This window comes from Betta splendens, chromosome 21, assembly GCF_900634795.4.
Source record: "Betta splendens chromosome 21, fBetSpl5.4, whole genome shotgun sequence".
In the NCBI taxonomy this organism is placed as follows: domain Eukaryota; kingdom Metazoa; phylum Chordata; class Actinopteri; order Anabantiformes; family Osphronemidae; genus Betta; species Betta splendens.
Genome location: NC_040899.1, coordinates 8,699,553 through 8,717,783, shown reverse-complemented (window position 1 = coordinate 8,717,783; position 18,231 = coordinate 8,699,553). Strand labels below are relative to the sequence as shown.

Sequence of the window (18,231 nt, the reverse complement as noted above, 5' to 3'; positions counted from 1 at the left end):
GTGTAAAAACAGACACAAAAAAAATTCTTCACTAGAAATCTTATGTGTGTAACGCTTCTTATTAATTTTGCCTTAACAATATAAAATTCTCCTATTGACAACAGGGCACGTTGGAACAATTATGAATGTCACAATCCTTGTTTGCATCAGCGACTGGTTAAAATCCAGCGTGATAATTACAGATTACGAGCCCTCATCCCCTGAAAGTCCTGTACTTTCCTGCAGCGTGTTTACTTACTTCTGTGGTTACCACTTAGAAAGCAATAGGTGCTGCAGCAGCCGCTCTTTGTTTCACAGCCAGGATTTTTTAAAATCCCCCACGGGCCCTTCAGAAAAGACCATTTGTTTGATATTATAGCTTCAAGCCAAACAATATCAATCAGTCATGAAAGCACCTATGCACGCTGCTCTGCCCGGCGTCACCATTAACTCCAGACAAACTCCACTGCTTTACAAGGTGAGAGAAGGGAGGGTGTCGGGCGGTAAAGAGGGATAAATGGATGGTGTTTTTCTTTTTAGTGATTGACCTATTCAGTAAAATGGGAGCGTGTGTGTGTGTGTGTGTGTGTGTGTGAGGGAGAAATCAACTGTGGATGCAGAGCTCTTGAGAAAAGTTGGAGCAAGACTCAGCGAGGATGATTTCTGTGTTTTCATCTGAGTGGCTGAGGTGGGAAACAGTGTGCGACGGGGAGCTGCTGCAGCTGCTGCTCGGATCATGTGAGGTTCCCTTGAAGATCTCGCCAGCATTCACATGAACATTTAACATTTAAACCAAACGTCAGGTAAAATCACATCTGCAGCTCCTCCCCAACAGGGCAAAAACAGGAAGTGATGAATGCGCAGGTGTTGTTCAACTCAGAAACCAAACGCCGAGCGCTGGAATCCAAATGGTTTCCTCTGCTCCACTACAGTAGGTGTTTGTGTTACAGGGTTCGTGTTTCTTATGCACGATTGGCTCCGAACCAGCGGCGACGTCACTAAATCCTGCCTGTATGAACACGACTTGCACTCGACCTGCAGGTAAAGTTCAAGCTTCCACGTCCAACTCCGCAGACAGGCTCCGCGCGCGCCCGCTTCAGGGACCGTAGAATCTGAGCCCGGTCGGGGCAGTTCTGGGCCTCCGGGTCGACCCTCGACGTCTCAAATGTGTTCCGACAGCTGTCCCGCGGAACATTTGCGAGATCCGTTTTACCGCACATGTTGAAATGATGATTCCCTCATTACAGTTGCCATCAAACAATGTCTGCAAAGCTAACAGTTGACAAACTCCAGTTAAAACATTCGGGGCAAAGCTCTTAAAGGAAGAATTAATGGGAGCAAAAGAAAAACAGCTCTTAGACAATTAGCACCAGAGACCACTCTATAATCTTAAGATTATTTTCACCACTTAAAAGCAGCACACATGGTTTGTATTGTGGTGGGGCCGAATGAACAACACTTGAGTGGAATTGATTTGGTCTCCCTAATCTGCATTTCCTTTAACATGCCTTTCTTCTGCTCCAAAATGTCAGTGCTGATCAACTCCAGCTGGAAGGAGCCAGTGTGTCATCGCAGTTGCAAAATCTTCCAAAAGATTTTCCCAAGCGTTCGTTCCGAGGCGTGTTTCTCGCTGTCGTCTGTGATTTTATGCAGATGCAACATTTAGTCATGTTTTTGTTTGTCTGCCTTATTAGATTCCCCACAGGCTGCAGAGAGTTGCTCATACAAGACACACTGTGAACAGTGTGGAGTGTTTATCACATAAAAACGTAGTGCTCCTCAACTGGAAGAGCGTCAAAGGCTTGACTCGACTCTACGTATAGAGACGTCTTGTTAATGACCCAAAAACAGACGATTCATTCTGTCTGTATGAAGTTAAAATAGAGGGAAATGAATCCCTAATTCATTTTTCTGGAGAACCCCCAGGCCACCCGAAGGGCCCCACAGGGGTCCCCAGGCCTCACTTTGAGAACCCCTATATTGGATCAGCTTAACAGAAACATCCCAAAGCTATGTTCATTTAAATAACACATTGTATTATGGTAGAAAGCAAAAAAAACAAACTGTAATTGCTAAATATGAAATTTAACCCTAGGGCTGGTTGCTTAACCAAACATGCTCTGGCTGGTTAGGCTTAGTCACAGAGGAAATGTCTGGCACACAGATTGAATTTGTTCCCTCTGAAGTCAAAGGCAGGAAAACAATTAAGTGTCGGCAGCACATTTCACTGTGTACCACTTGACACAGTTTTTCACATCACTGGGGCAATTGTCTGCAGAGAGCGACGAGAGCGACGAGACAAAGCCATTACTTCCAATGTCTCCGAAAGATGGCATTGTTATTTTCTGATTTTGAAACATTTCAATTAAGCCACTGATGGAGATAATAAACATAATGGCGTGAGACTTGCACTGTTTTCTTTTGTGCTGTCAAGTCCGTTTTCCAGGACAGTTAGTGACGTTAAGGCAGAGGTGCATGTGAGGGAGCACAGAGGTGTGTGTGTGTGTGTGTGTGTGCGTGCGTGTCGCTATCCTCCCGAGCCCCCTTCCCCTCCTCAACCTTCATCTTTCATTCAATGCCGAGTCCTTTCAAAACAAGGTGAAGTTCAGCAAAGTTTCTCTGCAGAGATGATCAAACAGTCACATCACTAATGGCGATGGGTGACAGGGCCAGTGAATACAGATCAGCTTTAATTGTGGTGGGTCTTACTGCCACTGTCTGTCAATCTGAGCCTTTGAATTGGTGAAAATTTGCTCTGTTCATTCTGTTAAATGATGTATCCAATTAAATGCTTTAGAATTCATGATCTTCAGTCAAGGTTAAATGAAAGCAGTTACTCCTGTCAGTAAGGTGATTAAAAGCTGCCTACATCAGGCACATTTTGTACAAAAATTTAAATTTGGGACTAAAGCATGAATCTTTATTCATTATGTGCAGTCCTGCTATATAAATGTCCAGCACAGTAGCTCTTAATCACCTTGTTCTTTTTAACTCTGTCTTTAGTCCTTTTCATTAAAAGGCATCCTGGTATTCAAATTACAGTGTTTTACATATTCACTTTAAACTGTGGCCTGCTCAAATAACTTTCTCCATGACCAACGCGCCTTTAAAACACATTTCCTGCTGCAAAGAGGCAGGTTGTGACCTTTCAAAACATTTTCCATTTCTTGACCAACGCGTTTGATATAATGCAAAATAATCTTTGTTCCATTAGCTTCTTAACGATGATTGAAGGCATACAGCAAGTCCCGCAACGCAACAAACAAAGAAGAAGGGTTTTGACAATTGGATTAAATGAACAAGTGCAACACAGCAAGAAAATTAATTTTTCCTCCAGCAAGATGAATGTCGTGGCGGGTTATTAATGAGCACATAATGTGCTTGTGCAAGTAAGTTTTCTGTGTCGCCGTGATGAATGCGGCGATGGAGGTGAAGAGCGTGTTGACTAATGAGTATTGTCCAGGGATCTGATCTCTGCGCCCTCTGGGAAGAAAGCCACCGTCTGGATTTCGCACATCACATGATGCTAATACCCGGAGGTCCACCAGTCACGGCGCTTGTTAAAGAGTCGGTTCTGTCATCTCGACAGAGCCTCTGACCCGGGCTCAGGTTCAGTCTTCGCCGTGTACGACGTAATTGAAACTCGTGTACTCACAGGTGCCGAATGCACTTGCTTTGAAGCGGCGTCGAATGTTAATGTGTGAAGTAATCGTCATTCCCCAAGAGGCCCAAGAAGAATCAAATGAAACAAAAGGTGAATAAATACGTCTATAAAAACATACAAAACTAGGATACACACAAAACTAGAAATGTGAGAGCAAATCACACTTACTTTACTACATAATACAGCTGCTCACAATGTCCCACAATTACATGGTTTCGTGATTTGTGTCAGCTCATGCATGAATGATGCAATCGTGAGGACGAGTGTCAAGTCAGCTCACGTTAGCAAAGAGTGTAATGCACGTCCTTTTAAAGGCTCTGAACAATGCAGCAACAGACAAACACTATAGGGAGCGAAACGCGACCTTCATAGGCTCCTCTGTATTGAAGCTATAGGTGCATAATGGGCCACAGGCCCCGAGGCCCAAGATGCACATTTGACTGACTGCCAAGAACGTAAACTAGACTCACTCAGGGGTTCACTGTGAATAAATAAGGCTGTGGATTACACCCAATCTCCTCTCAAACCACTACTCCTGCACAGCACCTCCCAGTGTACCAGTCTAGAGAGCATTCAAAGTCTAGAAGGGGCCAAACATCAGCGGTTGGTCTTCTTTAAACAAGTCTGACTAAAGTAGAAAAATAAATAAAGCCCCCGGCTCTACTTTAATGTATTCAATTAACTGGGGTCCCTCTAGAGAACTCCAGCGCACACTTGGATAAAGAGAGAGCATATCGCCTGGAGATGAATACGCTGAATGCACTCATTCTGAAGGCCATGATTGGAAATTTCCCTCAACAGGTTCTTACTTAATTAAACTTCCCTTCATCTGGCTTTCTGTGGCTTTCGAGGTAAAATCGGGGAGAGGCATTTTGAAAAGCCAAACTTTGTTCACTATTGCGTGTTGTTTACAGGGCAATCGGGGCGACTTGTAGGGGCCGTGATAACCTCCACCATCGGCGGTGGCAAGTCGACGCGCTCTGAAGGAACAGAGTATAGTATATAAAATTTCCAATTCAATCATAGACAATTATGTGGTGAAATGGGAGAAATTCAGCAGCCGTCAAGTCTGAGTGGGAGGGATAATTATCTGGCAGTCATTACTGCTCCCATAATAGCATTTAACGACATTCATATACTGTATGAACATATTGCACTTGTTGGAAACATGTAAGTTGAAAATAATACGAGCAGCCGTTTCTTGAAAACGGGCCTATACGAAACGCTCCGTATGCTGAGAGGTGTAACATGTTCATCATGTCCTTGACTGAATAATGTATGTTAGTGCGAAATTTATCTAATTATCTCAAACATGTCTCGTGAGAATCCATTCGTCTTCCTTTTGTGCCTTATTTTCAATGTGCAGCCCCATTGTGCGACAAAGCCCCAACAGAGTTTCCTATCTATTAAAATCAATCTCTCATCACATCGCCTACATCCGCCATTCGCCGCGCTCTTTCCATAACAAATCAACTTAATCAAGCTCATTAAGTGTCATTATTAGCTATTTATTGTTATCTCCCTCAATGTGGCGCTGACAGGTCCACCCCGCCCACGCGTGTCCCCCCTGATACCAGGACCTTTGCTTGTCACAGCAGCGCCGCTCCAAGTTCTAATTGGCCCCGATTGTGTTGTTGTTGCTATTCTGCAGACCCCCCCCCCCGACGCGGCGCCGGGTTCGCGTCTGAGGCGTTAAACGCCGCGGCCGCTCCTTAATGCACCGCGGCGAAGGCGCCTCCGCGGCTGTCAGCGTGACAGACAGAGGAGCGAACCTCTACCTGCACACAATAGACCTGCAGGATGGGAGGGAGAGGGGTTGGGGGGTGGTGGAGCGTTCGTGGAAGTTTGTCCCAACGCAGGAGTTATTAAGTTTGTCTCTCGGACACACTTGGTTTCACCAGGATGCTCGTCCCTCATTCATAATAGATGCTAATCTGTTCAGGGCTGACTGATGACAGAGCTCCCAGCCCTTCACAGAATTAGTCCTCAGCTTTATCAAAGGACCCAAACTGCCTGCTAATTAGACTCATTTCCTCCAGCATGAATTATTTATTTCCATTGTAACTGATCAGAGGCGATTGTGACGCATCGCGCCGCACACCAGTTTTCACACAGATGCGCACGCCACAAGTTCCCCAGCTCTCAGCCCGGTATCGGGGACTGGTTCCGGTGCCTCTGCACTAAACGGGTGGATTTCATCAGAACTCAAAGGACAAATGAAATATAGATGTCAGCTAATCATCATATGGACAGTTAAGACAGCAAAGCCTGTATTATGCACAATGTCTTGTGATTAGACACCAGGATCCCATTCAAAGAGCCGGTTTGTTTCCTATAGCTGCCATACTGTATGATGGTCAAGTGTAAAGGTTTATGGATATGTTCCATAAGTTCTGTTCTCCCCATCAAAACATTTCACTGCCTAATTACATCTACTTAAGCAATTTTGTGAAGGGAGGAAAGGAAAAAAAACTGTTGTGCTTAATTGCATTACTATCTGGAAGGCAGAAATATGCAGAGCGAAAAAACGTATAGCAACGTGAGGGAACTGCTAATTAGCCAGATATTCGGTTTGCATTAGCAAATAGCACAGAACACCCCGCACAGATAGGAGGCTGCAGAGAGAGAGGAGGCTGGAAACTGTAATCAAACAAAGGCAGATGTACAGATAAACACTAGAGGGAAAGTTTGGAGTAATTGTTCATCTGCGCTCGTGAAGCCGCCGCCGCCTCTCACGAGGGATCGACTCGTTGCGGAAACTTTCCTCTGCGTGATTCACGCGTACAGACGGCAGGTATGGCGCACAGTATAGTGTACGGCTGAGATAAAAAAATAAAATAAAATCAGCGGGACAACTCAAAGCTGATAATGTTCAGAAAAAAAAAACACTCCAGGTTTTACAATAACATCCAGTGCGCCGCAGCTGAAATATTCATGATGGCGCATTGTGCTGCGTTTCAAAAGCTTATATTTACAAATCAGCCCGATACAATGTGCTCCGCAAGGCTGCCATTTTCTCTCTCAGCGAGGGTCAACGCACAATACGGCTCAGTTTTATCACACAATTTGAAAGTTCACCCGGACTTTTAAGCAGTCTTTAAAAAAGATGCCCTTCTCTCCACAATAACACTCAAAATGCTCTTTCAGTTGCCATTTTCACATGAACAATAGGAAATTATGCTGAGGCAAGAAGGAAAAATTCTTTTATAATGAACACCACCTTTAGTGATTGCAAATAATTGCGTTAAGTGGCTTATTTGCCTTAGGTCGGGCAGGGTGACTCCTGTATAACTAATATAAGGATCTGAACCCTCACCCTCGCTGATGAGGCCTATTCACGGCTCGGCTGCCCTGTGCCCCCTCCCAGCTCCTTATGCTCGACGTGATGAGGAGTGTGTTGTTAAAGTTTCCAAGCAATGATTTCACACAACAATATTCATCCCTCTGTTAGGCGGCGGCGAGAAACCGAGCTTCTTCTACCCCGCGCCTGAGCCCAGCGTGGAGGAGGCGAGTGGGAGCTGAGGGACCCGCCAGAATCAGCACCAAGAGAGACGTGAAACGTATTCTACTGAATCAGAGACGTTTTTAAGCAGTTGCACACATGTAAAATGTTAATATTGGCATTATTATTATGAATATTTCTAATCCTCCAGCGGTGGCGTGAGGCAGACATTTTGGATCCTGGGTGCATCTGTTTGTGAGTGTCAAACACAGTTGACGTACATGTACTCAACGAGTTTCCCCGCGTCCAGCCAACATCTGTTTATCTCATCTTGAAGCAATCTCTGTCAGATGCTCGGTTCCGTCCATTCGCTCCTGCACGCGAAACGAGCGACGCGGAGCCGCTCCCGAGCAGCAAACTTGATCTGTTTTGTTCCGGCGTGACCCTCCCCGTTTGGCCGGGCTCGCTTACACGTTAGCTTTACGGATTATTAGCAGCATTCTGGCCGACGGTGGGAAACAAAATATAGAAATGATTGCATCCATTGTCTTCTGTTTGAAAAGAGATACCCGGGGAAATCATCAAGAAACAAAAAAACAACAAATTTGGGATGCTGCAGTAATTACTTGAGGGTATCCAGTACTCTCTCATGGAATCTATCAGTGGCCAGCATGTCTGGGGTCTGACTCACAGTTGCTGCAGAAATTCAAGGCAAACAAGGGATCGTAAATGGGAGGGGACAATGAACGAACCTCCCACCGTGGACAGAAAGCAGCCTCTGGGCACGAAGAAAAGAAAACCCTGCAGAAAGTGACCAGTGGAAGACCTCAGCTCTCAGGAGGGCTCCTCATATGTGAAATGACGCCATGCATTAGAGTGAATCAGGTTTAACTGTACCTGACCTAAATAAATGTAAATATAAATGCTGTGGGCAAAGAACCATCTGATATTAATATAAATCTAAGGGAAAAAGCTTGTATATGTATTATATTATTGAATAGACAAAAACAGTGGCGTAGGGCGGGGCTCGTCCTGTAGTTCCCATACAGTTCATGTAGTCGCCCGAGGAGCTAGCACTTAGTCTATTAGGACTGCACTGCCTCAGCAACACGCAATTAAACATCTCCATTCAGAATGAGCACTCAGGTCATGTTTAATGGGCAGAGAGCTAATAAAGGTTGAGCTGAGTGGAGTGGCAGCAGAGGTGACTCACCCTGCGGCAGCGACGGGAGCAGGTAGGGTGAGCGGTCACCACAGGGACTCCATCAGGTACGCCACCATCACCGTCATCATCATCATCATCATCATCGTCATCACCGTCATCATCACCATCATTGTCGTCGTTACAGGGCTGAGTGTAAAGCAGAACAAATACCCATAGACGCAGATATAAACAAAATGCCTCCAGTGTGAGATGCGTTCAAGTCCAGCCCAGGTTTCCATGCAGTGGTGGTGATGTATAAAAGGTGCCATGTAACAGTATGAATGTGTTTGTCGCACATCGTGTTGGGCGTTCATCAGCTCCACACTGACGGACCCGTGTGTTTCATGCTTCCCTGTGTTGACAAAGAGGAACGTGACGCGCAACATAAACCTTCGGGTCAATACTTTGGTTTTAATTGAGAAAGATGAAAATATCAATAGCAGCACATTTACAAATGCGCTTTGTTGCCCGGCCACCGATATTTAATTGATTTTAATGGCCACATGGGAGATGAAGTGGGAAATCAATCAGCAGGGCCAAGTTAAGTGACTGCGTAACAGCTCGTATTGTGAGCGATTGAACAGAATCTAATCTGAAAAGACAATATTTCAAAGGCAGGAGTGGCAGTGACAGCTGGCCCTGAGTCTCCTCCCCCCCCCCCCCCCCCCCCCCTCCCTCCCCCCACAGTAACGCCTCTCTGTCCGGGCAAGGCGACGCCACGCGAGGTGGAATAAATTCTCCTGGTAAATGTTATTGCAAACAATACGCTTTCACGGGGACGAACGCGGGCCCCGTCGGCTCTGCGGTGAGCCGTTCATCGGCCCGAGGCGCCATTTCATGCATTAATACTCCACGAGCCCCCCCCCCCTCGGTACCCGCGGCACGGAAGCCCCCCGATTTACGATTACCAGTGAGCTAAGCAGCAGCCTGTGGCCCCGCGCCACTTCCTTTCACTTCCCGCGCCGCCGGCTCGTCTCGGGGCCCCTGCGGGTCCAGAGACAGGCCTGTCAGGATAATGTGATCAAGGTGGATGCGGGGTGGGAGAAGCCACACCGAGGCCGGGGGGGGGGGGACATTCTTTGATTTTTAACCATTACAGAGTTTTCATAGAGCTGCAGTCAATTTATTTTATTTATTCTAATGAAGAGCATTAGCAGTGCCATAGTGTGCTGCACTGCACATTGATCGCCTCGTTAATCACACTTTGCAGACACTCGCAAATCAAGTTCTAACAGCAAGCACTGAATCAAGTGCAATGAAGCATAAGCTCCTTCACAATTTATGATCTTTCAAATTGCATCTTTTCAACCATTAAATTGCAAGATACCATAAATTTTTATCCTCTCTTCTTCGGTCCTGGTATTGATTCTGTCGTGTGAAAAATAGAAGCGTAGTAAATTCAGACAGTTAGATGGAATTTAAGCCTTGTCTCCGGAAAGGAAACTGAATGGCACGAGGAAGGCTGTTAATTTGCCGTCGAGAACAAATATCGGGGGCCATAAAAATTTAAACGTCCAACGGGGGCCTGAAAGACGTGGATCGGACGGGTTTCAGTCCTCCGCAACCTTGAGCTACTTCACTACCTCTGGCACCTTCAGGGTCTTTAAGCCGCCATTTGTTAAGATTTGCTACCTGATGCGCTTCCGAATATAAATGACATGCTCGCGCGTGAGAATGCCTTGATCTCTTTGCACTTGACATAAGAGAGAAATAAAAACAAACTAGCGCCCGTCAAAATGAAGCGAGTCGTATTATGCCACATACTGTATGCGACAAATGCCAGGATTTCACTCTCTGTCTCACTCTAAAAACAGCAGCCAGCTTTGAATATATAAAAAAACAGCAAACCCAAACTCTGAAATTCAGCACTTAGACTGTTCATTACATTTAACCTGTGAAAATCTAAAATGGTTGTTACCTGCCCCATACTGTTCTGGGAAAATGGCATAATTGTTCTTAGATTGCATCTCACTCACACCAAGCTGTAAGGAACACTTGTCAAACAATACAGTCAAATTAGTTCTCTGTGATTGAGCTTGTTGAGGATCTAACCAGCACATTACATATCTAGGAAAAGAAACAGAAGTGCCGTGAAAGAGTCTCAATTACTGTGATAAAGTAAAGGAGAGGCAAGAAAACCAGTCAATGGCTTCCAAACGTGAAGGGTTAACCTCTCCACATCTGTACAGGGACCGGCTCTTAAGTTATGATTGGAAGGAGTACCTGCTGTTACATGTGCATGGAAATAACAATACCTGCAACGCACAAAAGTTCTCGGCAATACAGTGTGCGCGTGTTTGAGTTTTCGAAGTCTCGCTCAGGATTCGGCTACGGCACAAGTGTAACTCAGCAGGAAGTGGGAGAAAAGGGCAAAGGTCGGTGCCGGCGGGTTTTAAAAAGCTAAAAAAGGAACTTAAACGGTTCAGCAGAAGCAAATGACATTTCAGAAAGTCCAAACAAATTTTCCCCTCGATAGAAAAGCCGAGAAGCTCCTCGGTCGACGCCGGCGCCGAGGAGAGCGGAGCGGGGATGAATCACACGAGGACAGAACCTGCGGCGGCTCGGAGGACGGTGCAGCCCAGGTCCTGGCGCCGTCCGGCTCAGACAGAACGCGAGGGACGGATCCTCCCCGAGGGAAGGCGAACCAGCAGAGGAAATAACACGTGGGGAAAACAAACCATAATAAAAGGCATAAAAGCTCACAAACATTGCATTGATCACACAATTACAACCCATCTGGCTTGTTAAACTCAATCTGCCACCAAACGCAGAGTGGCAGTTTGGCTTTGGCGCCGTTGGACCGGGCCCAAGCTCGCGGTGGGAGCGGAGTCCGACGCCGTCCTGTCCGTTTCCAGCCCTGGGTCCATTATTTCACACGCCTACAGCGTCTGAAGCCACTCACGCGTCAGCGAGTATCTGCGCTCAGTTCCGAACGGAACCGCCGTTGGATTCTCGCGACGGCACCCGACACGATAAACACATCAGGCACCGCACAACAGAGCGAGTCGTCATCCTGAACCTAATTTGCTGATCCGTGACTGAGGGATCCTCCGACGCGCCGCGCTGATCTGTTCTCTCCCATGAACCGTGCAGCGCTGCAGCAGCACGATCCCTCCTGTGATGACTCCAGTAGAAAAACCGGACCAAAACACAGTCTGACTCTATAGGCAAGCACGTATCAACAGGCGCACAATGGTGCACTCAAAATGACACTCTCACTGGGCCAACAAAGGGAGATGCGACTGGGTATGACAACTTCTTGTAAGCGACAAAATGCCGGCTGACAAGCTTTCATGCGATGGCTGAGCTCTGGCAGATTACACAGATCTTTATCTTTTCATAAAGCGGAGTGCAGCATTTAAGTGCCAATGACTGGGAATACAATCTGAATTGTAAAGTGTGTCACAGCCATTACATGGAGATGTAGGGCCAGTAATGGTGAGAGTAATTGTGTGATGACAGTTTCACTGCGCGGTGACATTCTCCAGGGCATTGTCATCATCCCTGACAGGTAATACGGGTCCAGAGGGAGCGGGCGGCGTCTTACAGTCGGAGGGTCTTCTCCATAAACACTCGCCCGCTCCCTCGGCCCGTCTTTACTTACAGCTTCGTCAGAGCCCGCGGCCGGCGGGCGGCGCCTCTTCCAGCGCCGCCGCGGGCCCGAGCGGCGTAATTAGATGTTAATGTGAAATAATGGAATCATGGCGGGTTGTTACATAGGGAGAAACGCAGACCCCGACGTGATCCCGGAGTGAAAAGCACAATTGCCTAAAAATCAAAACATGCTGTCAGCCGCTCACCTAAGCAGCAGAAAATGCCCCGACTTTGGAATATATTACAATGGTAATTGCTGTGACAAAATTACCTTGTCTAAGATGAGCTCGGCCAGACATCTGAGGCACGCGTGTCGATTGGCTCGATTTCACGATCGCTGACATAAACATCTCATTGGAGACATTAGGCTGAATGGCGGAGCGAGCTGTATTTTCACCGCTGCGTTTGTGGCGAATGGTTTTAAAGTGCAGCTGTACTTTGAAAGAACCATTGTTCACGTGAAAAGCACTTTTACTGTCTTATTGTCAGAATAAGAAAAGTGAAAATTGGACTTTGCATAAATGATTGATAATTGTTATTAATTCAAACTCTCTCTAATGGTTTATTTACCTTTTATATATGTTTATTATGAAATCTAATTACACGGACCTGCTTAAATAATTCCATTGGTGCATTACTTATTAGGATCTGTGATGCTTTCGAAGAAACAAAGGCTGAAAAGCAGCCGAGACGGAGTGAAATAACTTAATGGGCAAAAGTATAGCGTCAGGCGTGGACTCCACCCTTGATTGTTAGTTGTGTCTCCTTCTGTCTGGGCCTCTCCTCACACACATCAGGACAGGAAGAGTTAAAATGTCTCTTATGCCTGTGATCTGATGAGGATCACCTTCATCCATTTGAAAGGTGATTTCCGAGCAAAATTGTTTCTCCGAACACATGCTGCTTGAGCCGAGAGCACATTTTTCCAGCATGTTAACAAACATGTAATTTCCATAAACACGTCCAGTAATTGACAGCTTGATTTGGGCTCTGCCAGGAAGCTGACAGACAGTCCTTGGCTGCTTTAATGCAGGCAGCACGGGCTTAAGGCCTCACCAGGCTGTAATGAGCTTCTCGGGGCTTTGTCTGGATTAGAGCACCGAACACAGACCAAATCTCACTCAAATCCCATCCAGGATGTGTTATCTTGTTAGATTATGCAGCGTAGTGTAGTTGACAAATATACTGTGTTAATATTTATATAAGAATTCTTGACCTGTGATAATTTAATGATAATAATGATCATTTAATGAGTTAAATAATATTGTAAATATAAACTAAACATATGCAGTGTTTTTAAACTAATAGGAACAAAATCACATATTAAACAAATACATTTTCAGGCATACTAAAATTAAAATCCTTGGCTATGATGGGCTTGGTCTCGACATGCTTTAGTTTTTTTATTGAACCCTGTGATATCTACACACTAAGGTTCTCATTCTTAAACATCGGCAGCACTTTCAGGTCTGTGGTTCAAGAGCAGCAGAGAGATGACGGGAGGCACAAGAGGGAAAATGGAGTCTGATAAATCTGTATTGAACAGCATGTGAAGGATGTTAATACATATTAATGGTGACAGGAATATTTGCAAGTGAATACACTGGCAAAGAGGATTAAACATAACTCTCCATAGAAGGGGAGGTATCATCACTCCCATTCTGGCGTGGGACTCGGCCGTATCAGATTCATCCCCATGCACATTGCCAGCAAACACTAAGCCCTTATCTCTCCACTGGGCCTCTCAGGAGAGTTTACAATTTCTCGCTTCGTTGGAGCCTGAGCTGAGCTTGTTACTGGCACAAAGGATGAGAGGTGGCCTGGTTGAGAGCACAAAGCCGCCCTCACCTCTGGACAGACACATTTCCCTCAGATAACGGACGACTTGTTGGACAGCGGCACTAGAGTGTCCCCGTGCATTAGTATGACAACCGCACAGCCGCACAGCCAACAACCGGAGGGACCCACAACAAAGTGAAAGTTCAAAACCTGACATGGCTGCAGCAAAAGAGTCCTGTGTGAATGTGGTCTGGTTCAATGCTAATGCTACTCTGTGAGAGGAGACGTATGAAGAACAGCATCCTGGAAACTACAACATTTCTAATAGAATTATTCATAAAAACAAAGTTTGGAGTAAGTGCATTTTCATGCACACATATATTAAAATCTCAGTTAGAGCTTTTAAAAAAGACAGAAAACGATTTTCATTTTCAGTTCTGATAATGAATTAGAAGAAGCCAGTTGTGAATATGATATTAATCCGTTTACAGATAAACTGGCTCGTGATCTTAATCAGAAAAAGATTTTACAGAAATATTCGTAATTTTCCTCTAGGAATAAATCTGGCTCACCTCCTCGTCAAACACATAGATTTGAAAATGGCAAATTGTGAATATATAGGTGACCCAGAGAATATCTAGTCAACACAAAGGCACACGCTCAGTAATGAACCATTTTTAGCAGAGTTTAAAAGTCAAGAGATATTTTGCACACGTGATCTGTCTCCCACTGATTGTCTAAGAAGTAACCTACAGTAAAGTCATACTAATTAATGACAACCCAAGTTCAAACGTCGATACTATAATTTTAGACTTTGGGAGTTTTTTCCATGTTCGTGCTAATTAAACCGTCTCTAACTACCGAAGTTGAATAACTTTTAAAACAAAGTGATGGCAGATAAATGGGCGACAGATGTATTTATCCAGAACGGAACAGAGGCCCGTGAAAAACCAGGCTGGGTCACAAAACAGTGAGTAGGATAGTGAGGCTCCAGGGCTTCTCCAAATAAAGATTTGCACATGGCTCAGTTTACTATCAACATAAAAACGTAAGTTATTTCCCTTTATTTAAAAAAGAAGAAAAATCCAACATGGTTCCAGTGGGTTTTAAGTTGACAAGTAGTACTGGATGGTTGCTTGTCTTACAGTAGGTCTCCCAGTCACAGCAATTTCAGCAGACATGTTGCTGAGACAGCTCCGGCATTGTTTTCTGGGACAGAGTGAAATTCTATTTTCAGTTTTACTTAGTGCAGTAATTATCTGCATTGTTGGTGAGAATAAAGAAAATAAAGTGCATGAATATGTGCCGGTCAATTGGATTCTGTCAGTTCAAGCAGAATTGGGTACACAAGCGAGCAGCTTGCCAGCTTGTAATAACGATGGTGTTTGCGTGGAACAATTTCCCCTCTAAAACAGCTCATCAACAGCAGAGAGAGTCTGTCACCCAGGGTACGGAGTGACAAGTCTTCTGCATCTCCGCCTGTTATTAACATGTCTCTTGCGACAAGCACAATTATCTGACACTGCCCGTAATTTCCATTCCTTTTTCTGGCACAATGTAAAGTTCCTCTCCTTCATTTTCAAAGCTGGTCGTTTTGGATCTGGCAAATGCTGATATAAGACGTGTGTGGGAGGAGGAAGTGAAAACTGAGGGAAAAACATCTGCAAGTCAGAGCAAAGTTGCTACAGGTTTGATGTGCTAAGGCCTTGGCAAAGTCTTGCATTTATCACATAAAAAGCCTAAATGCTTAACATTTTACTACAATAATGTTGAAAATGGATGTTACACACTGAGTAGGAAAAGAATAGATGATGTTCTGGAGTAGAAACACTGCTGAGGATGATCTGCTACAGTGAATGAGAAGAGATTATAATGTAAACAAACGTAATTGTTCAAGAATCCAGATATCTGTTCCTTTGTTTGTTCGGGTTAATGCTGCCAGACCTCATCCTCGGTGATTTTACTACCGCGGCTACTGTTAAAGCACAAAACACTGATCCATGCTGATTGGAGCAGGTTTCAGGCGGCTTCGTAATCAGTATGTCGCACGCGTGTGGTGTCTGTGACCTTCACGGCACTGACTCCTGACATGTAGGTAGTGTAGCTGTCCTCACTTTAGGGATCGCACTGATGAGAAAGAACGACGGGAAACACAAATTAAGCGAGAGGTTCGTCCTAAAAGCCCATCTTGATTAACTAACACGTTTTTTCATTCATTTTAATGAACTATTCAAACAGTAGTTTTACAGAACTGCCTAATAATTACTTTCAGGCCGCGCAATCTCGCAATCATTGTGAATAACTCCACCAAAATGGAGGATAAATACCATTCAAATGACTAACTTCACATTCCTCATGTTTTGACACAGAGAAGATAAAGCTGGACCTTATATCTTTAACATTTTGTTTTAAATGGGCTCTCAATTGGAAAAGTTCAAGTCAGACTCAGAGCTGGTAACTGGGGGGCTATTTTGGAAACCTCATGTTTTAGTGGGAACCCCAAAGGCCCTTTGGAGGTAACCTCGCCGCTTCAAATCTTAAAGCTAGACTGCCTCCACTCGTGTGAGAGAAAAAGTAGAAAACGTTCCACCGAAGTGAAATATCGCTGGAAGTGGGAGTGGCTGGGTTGCTGTGGGGGAGAAGGGGGGTGGGGGGCTTGGGGGGTAGAGGAAGTGGTAATGATGACAGCTCTAACTCAGTGCAGGTGCAGTAAAGCATGGCAGGTTGGTCAATTGCCCAGAACCCATTTACTTCTCCCCTGAGACCAACCTTGTAATGTGCTAGGTACCTTCTGTAAAAGATTGACCTATTGTCAACAGAGAAATCGCTCTAGTTTAACATAAAGATACAAGTGCACCTTAACCACAAGGTTATGCAGGCAGGTTAAGAGCGTCTTAAACGCCCGCGCGTTCTGTTTGGCTTCATTACGTAAAACCGAAACACTGGTCAGCATCAGTATAACATCCCTGTGACGATATGTAGGAATGGAATGCTACATAAATTTCCATTTGATCTTGTTGGACATGTTTGGCACTGGCCTGTCGGCCTGCAGAGGCTTTGCCTTCTGTGAGCACAGACAGCAGAAAATATTAAATTCATGATGTTGTTTCTCCCTCTGCGAGAGCCTTTACGGGAGCTCTAAACATTTGCAACTGTGCTGAAGATGGGAATCGGATGACCTTGGGTGCCAGATACATCTCTGTGCCTGTCATCTTCAGACAGCCTCTGTTTGACCACTATCTACCAGATGCATTCTATCCGACACTTGTAACAATACTGTAAATGGGACGAAAATTGAGCTCACCTTAAAGGCGGACTTCAGTCCTCTTGAAGGCTGAAAACCCTGGATGAGCCCGGTGCCCAGTGGCAGCTCAGAGTCCTTGTTTTGCTCCCTGAGACGTGTGTAATCAGAGAGAAAGTCCAGCACAGATTACAGTCTTCAATCAGTCAGCGAGGAAAATGATATGTACATCATTGTCTCTGTCGCACATCCCGGGGACTGTCAGCCTGCATGCATATTACCTGTGTCAAAGCTGCCAGGGACATGACGAGGGAAACTGAGAGCCATCACAGAGCCGCCACTCAGGGGGGTGTCGAGTCTGCGAGCGCAGCAGCCGGATTCCGACTCCGCAGGGACTCTACTCTGACCTCTGGGATGTTGTTGACACCATTTAATGTACATTTTCAGATACGAAGCGTCTCCTTTCATATCTGAAATCGTTTTCAATGGGCTGAATAACAGCGAAGGCCAGCTCTTGTCACCGAAAGAAAATACTGAGCGCACACTGCAGTTTTTCCTCGACTTGAGTCTGGGGAAGTTGAAGCTGTTGTCACATTTGACCTTGAGAAAAAAAAGAGTTGTTTCATACAGTGGGAAAACTATATGACCGCTGTGAGAAATGGATAAAATGATCCTTCCTAATCTTCTCATGGATCTGGAACATTATCTTATGCAATTGTCTCCTCGGTGAAATGAGATGCACACTGTGTGCGAGTACAAAGAAAAGCATTGTGGAAAATTTGATGGCGGTGTCTCATTGTTGTTGATTCAATTTTCACAGCTGGACCTGGAAAAAAACATACATATAGTAAATGCAGAACAGCAGGGGGGGGAGAATTTTTACAATCAAGACAACAAAAATTGATTTGATCTAAATTCAATCCTCTTGAAAGATAACATAGTAAGAGCATCATCTTTCGGAAGCAAGTGTTTAATTTGAAGCTGTGAATGAAACCGCTGTACATAAAAGGATGATGGCGGATGATTTGCAGCTTCACTGACGTGAACCATCTTTTTCAACCCAGCGTACCATCTTTAAATCTAAACATCCACCCTGACACCATAAATAATGACCATAAATAAATAAATCCACGGGTTTGCATAATGGCCCTCGTGTCCCACACCAGGTGTCTGTTCACCTTGAGAAGTCCAAGCTGAAACGCAATGTCAACACAGGCGGTTTCTAGCTCGATGATTCTGTTTGTCTACTCTGGTCCTGCTGTGGCTCCAGAGGGAGGTCACCAAATTGTCTCTGGAATAAAAAAAAAAAGGCGCTGACCTTCTGCAAA

The 18,231-nt window shown here is 45.1% G+C and overlaps 2 long non-coding RNA genes across 2 annotated transcripts; one reads left to right on the top strand and one right to left on the bottom strand.

Moving 5' to 3' along the window:
* Nucleotides 1-681: 681 nt before the first annotated feature.
* On the top strand, nucleotides 682-2,042 carry LOC129603499 (uncharacterized). Its single transcript, XR_008693399.1, has 2 exons — nucleotides 682-1,020; nucleotides 1,512-2,042. It is a non-coding gene; the product is annotated as an uncharacterized LOC129603499 (long non-coding RNA).
* Nucleotides 2,043-6,519: 4,477 nt separating this feature from the next.
* On the bottom strand, nucleotides 6,520-17,723 carry LOC114847653 (uncharacterized). The gene is made up of 3 exons (XR_003784246.3): nucleotides 17,185-17,723; nucleotides 16,967-17,054; nucleotides 6,520-8,436 (listed from the first exon to the last, which is right to left on the bottom strand). It is a non-coding gene; the product is annotated as an uncharacterized LOC114847653 (long non-coding RNA).
* Between the last annotated feature and the right edge of the window lie 508 nt (nucleotides 17,724-18,231).